We start from the raw sequence: 4677 nt of genomic DNA, 5'->3' as shown, positions 1-4677 counted from the left end.
TGGAAATTGGTAAAACTTCTACCAAATGGGGTATTTCGGATGGAAAGTTGGTAAATGGGACAATTTGTGTCAAAGATAAAGGGACTGTCTAAACCTCAGCTAGCTGAAATTGCAATTGGGCATAAGTCAGATTTTGACTTTAGTAGTATTCATTGACCCATTAATCCGCTCGCTTCAATATTCACTCCCAGTCAGTTTGACCGTTATAAAAAATCAGTCTGTTCATTACCATTGAGTCCGGTTTTTTCCCTGGTTTTTAACCGCAAAATAATCCCAGCACCCAATTCATTCAGGTTGTTCCCTGGTAATGAAAAAGGGACTAAACTGGCCAGTTATTGCTAGTACATCAGGCTACTTATGGGCCTTTACACACAAAAAGAAAAGTCTGGCCTTATATTTCTTAGCTTGTTCTATAACTACGTCAATGTTCTTTCTTCTTCCCCTTCACATAAAGATGTCTGAATGGTTGAATCCTAGCGGTGGACGGCTACCTCACAGAAAAATGAGACGATGGTCAGAACGAAAAGAGAGAAAGATCTACATAAACAAGGGATGCACGATGGAGGGGAAGGAGGAAACCTAAATCAAAATGAAGGCAGTAGAAGATGGGCAAACTTTTGGATCTCATACACCCTTTGCATAGACATGCCATCTCACACCCTTCTCATTTCCACTACCTCTTCTCTGCATCTGTCTTGATCATGTAGCCTATCTCATTTGTCTTGATCTGCACAGAAATGGTCGATGGTATTAGCACATATAGAAAAAAAAATCCCAGCCTTCAGAGTAGGAAAACCCCTAGCCCAGTCATCTTAGCTCTGACATGTACAAAAAAAAATCGAAGTAGGTTAACTAATGAAGAAGGGGCATGTAGCCATGTTCTAAATCTACACTGGATTCTAAGATCACTTACAAGAACAAACCTATTTACACCTACAAGAAAGAGAGAAGACTGAAGAAATAACTGGCAAACTATAAATTGCAGTACAGGAGGACTAAGAAAATAAATATTAAACTGAGAACACCGATAAAACTGATAGAATTAGAGGCCATAATTAGCCTTAGGTGACTAAGAGACCAGAACTCTGCAATTTGATGCTTAGCCCTGAGAGTAACTAAGAAAAACAGAGTAACTGGGTAGTGCGGCGTAACTGTCATGACTGATATGTCCCAGCTTCTTCAGCACTAAAAAAACAGAGCCATGTACTGCAACACTGCAATTAGCGCTGCTTAGCCCTGCGATAAAAACATGCTTAACAGGCGCAAGATGCTTTAACTGATCTAGAGTTATGCCATGTAAGCGGTTGTGCAAAGCAGAGATAGGAACCCGAACACACATCTAAAAACAACAGATCACCGTGAGAAAACTCGAGGTTGCCTTTGTTTCCAACAAGAAACATAACTTGCCTTTTGCAACTTACATTCTTCAACGCACATTACATCAACAAACATACTAAACTGCAATAGTTGTTATATCATTTAATGTAGGATGCTGCATTAATTTTGTAAATAAATATCCCTTACTGTTATGACAGGGCAACATGGTATCTCACAACGTTAATTTAATAGACCAATCTGACTATCACAACTCACAAACTTCCACCAAAAAAATGTGTGTTGTGGCATCTTAAGCATCACATACCACCTCAAAGAGAGCACTGATTATACATTAGTCTATACAGAACATTGCAATAAGGTCACAGAAACATCCTCTAGCCATCTTTGCATGATTGATAGAACAAAATGCAGAAGTCTAATCTTATACTTCCAATTAGTAAATGACTAAGATAAACTCAAGAAAATATGGTAAGAATTGAACAAGAAACTGAAAAGAAAGAGACCAAGAGGTAACAAGATAAACTTAGAAAATAGGATAAGAATGGAACAAGAAATGCTCTACGTAATAGAAACTAAACACTGACAATGAAACTGGACTAAGAAGAAAGACAATGAAGATTTAAGAGAGATAGGACTCCTAGATAAGAAAGAGACCGAGAAAAACCTTGAAACTGAAGAATGACACTAATACTAAACAGAATTATGAAAGGGCGTGGACAAAATATGGAATGAACATAAATAAGGAAAGAAGCAGGATAAAAAATTGAAAATTGAACTAAGTGACCGAGAAAATAAAACTTGAAAGATAAGAAAGAATGCAAAAACAAACCTTTAAACTGAAGAATAACAACGTCTGTGTCAAAAATATATGACTTACTTGGACAATGGGATGATACCCTGATGAAAAAATGAAGCCAGTATGAAGACTGAGACTGAAATAAACTAAAAAAAAATGACATAAACTGAGCAACTGAGCTGCTAGAATGAGAGACTGATTAACCGAAGTGAAGTGCAAGATTAAGCTAATTAAGATTGAGTGGAAAACTAAGAGTAATGAAAAGTGAAGAAAATCAGAATGAGCAAATAAGAGACCGAGAAAGAGAATACTCACTGAAAGTAAGCATAAGAAATGAAAAAAGAGACTGAGGTACAAGACTAAGATGCTGAGCATAATAAGAACGGAAGAAGCAGAATGAGATGTGAAAACTAAATAATAAAACTCAAAGAATGAGATTGAAAAATGAAGGCTGAGAGAAAGAGATAATGAAAATTAAAAAAACTTTAGTGAGAGAGATCTGAATGGGAAAATTAGACGGAGACTGAGATAAATTGAAGAAATAAGAGATATATTGAAAACTGAGCTACTGGAATGACACATTGATAAGACTGAACAAATAAGAGCTACAAGACCGAGAGACAAAAGAAACTGAGTATAATGAGGAAATAAGAGAAAGGACACAGATAAATAAGGACTGGACATAAATAAGGATTGAAGAAATAATATAGTTGATGAAGAAGAATGAGCATATAAGAACTGAAGAATGAATCTAAATAATAATGAATGAAGGAAAGCATAAATGGATACTGATGTGAGACTGAATAAAAGAACTAAGGAGACTGAATAAAAAAAAAGAGACATGTAAGATGACTAAAGAAAGAGAAGAAAATAAAGATGAATGAAGAGAAATAGAAGTCGAAAACGTGCCTCTTCATGGTGCTCCAGTAATCTAAGTGGGCGCGGATGCCTGTCGGCACGACCCTCAACTTCGACTCGCTCCTCGTCGACATCATAGGCTACCGCCTCAAGGTGTACCCGACAGGCTTCCACGAGGGATCGGTGGACTACATCGCCTTGTTCCTCAGCATCTGATGGTCGTTCAAATACATCTCCGAGGGCATTTGCATGATCCTCATGGAAATACTTGAGGACAGCGGCAATACATCTCAACATATTCAGACAAAAAGAACATGCCAAAAAAATTACACTAGCTGAAGAATAGAACAACTAGAAGAAGCAAATAGTCCATGTGACGGAAACCGTTACACTCATCTATCTAAATCACAAACCAATTACCATTAAACCCGTCCTTATCTGTCACGTATAGTTTTCCGCTTCTCTATATTCACATAGGCCTTCCCAACACTCAACAATACAAAACACAAAAAACTGAGGTGTGGGGTGAGGACTGAAACATGAACTCCATCCCAACTCTAGTGATGGATATCCATGAAGTAATGAGAGAAAACAAAATCCTCCGCCCATACATGCAAGATTGTATCAGAACAATGAATAAACCTTAAGGAGATTAAATTTACCTTTCATATATACGATACTGAATCAACAATTCAAACAAAATCATCCAGTGCACTCTCAGAACTTTGGAACATTTGCTCACTGATAGCATATTCTTGTAGCATATATGAACATATTTCCTCACCGGTCAGCGTCATTTGAATAAGGGATTCTTTAATTCATGATGCAACAAGATAGAATAGCCACGTATTGAAAGTTTAAATGGATTCAGTGTGACATCAAATGAAGTAGGAGTAGCAACAGACTTACCCATCGGAGTCCCTCCATTCTGATAGAACAACACAAAAATCACCAACGAAACTTCGCGAAATCCGCTCAATATGTGATCCCCAAACCTAGATTTGACCCCTGCTTACAGTCGTAAAATGGGAAACATTCACCCCCAAAAATTCTCACCGCTTGCCTCCCACCCCGCAAAAGAGAGAATACAGCCATAATCAAATTCCACTGAGCTCTCACAGATCTGGACGCCCGAAATCAAACCTCCCCGTATGCAATCAAAAGCTCTTACTAAAACTACACATGAACAAAACAACCATATGGCCGAGCAAAACAACTCGCCAGGAAATTGAGGACGGACAACTGTTGGGAAACTGGTGATGTACCTCCATTCCCGACAACTTCACCCGCCTCCTTGATCCATCGATCTCCCCGGTGGTCTCCCCTGCGCGGCGGCCTCTCCGCCCTCCCCTAGCTCTTCCTATTTCGGTGGACACCGGACACAGGCACGACGAGTGGGGCGAATTAACGGCCAAAAAAAATGAGTGCAAATAAAAATCAGAACCGGGTTCTGTTGTCTCGATACATAAAACCAGATAAGAACCGACCCGACGTCTGAAATAGACAACCACGCGCCAGGCGAGTCGCGATTCACGCTAGATTAGGATTGAACGGCCACAGATCTGACTGATGACGAATTGTAAAATCAGCTAGCTGAAATTTAGGGGTAAAAAGTAGAATTCACACTGCACTAAACAATGTTTGTTAATTATCTTATTGATTGACAGGTTGGTCCAATTTACAGA

The 4677-nt window shown here is 38.7% G+C and overlaps 1 long non-coding RNA gene across 1 annotated transcript; it reads right to left on the bottom strand.

Annotated features, from left to right (window-relative positions):
- Window positions 1–206: 206 nt before the first annotated feature.
- LOC124675659 lies at window positions 207–4395 on the bottom strand. Its single transcript, XR_006993375.1, has 3 exons — window positions 4258–4395; window positions 580–727; window positions 207–487 (listed from the first exon to the last, which is right to left on the bottom strand). It is a non-coding gene; the product is annotated as an uncharacterized LOC124675659 (long non-coding RNA).
- Window positions 4396–4677: the final 282 nt, after the last annotated feature.

Source organism: Lolium rigidum, chromosome 7 (genome assembly GCF_022539505.1).
Source record: "Lolium rigidum isolate FL_2022 chromosome 7, APGP_CSIRO_Lrig_0.1, whole genome shotgun sequence".
Classification (NCBI taxonomy): Eukaryota; Viridiplantae; Streptophyta; class Magnoliopsida; order Poales; family Poaceae; genus Lolium; species Lolium rigidum.
The sequence above is the reverse complement of the archived record's forward strand: the minus strand, read 5'-3'. Positions and strand labels throughout refer to the sequence as shown.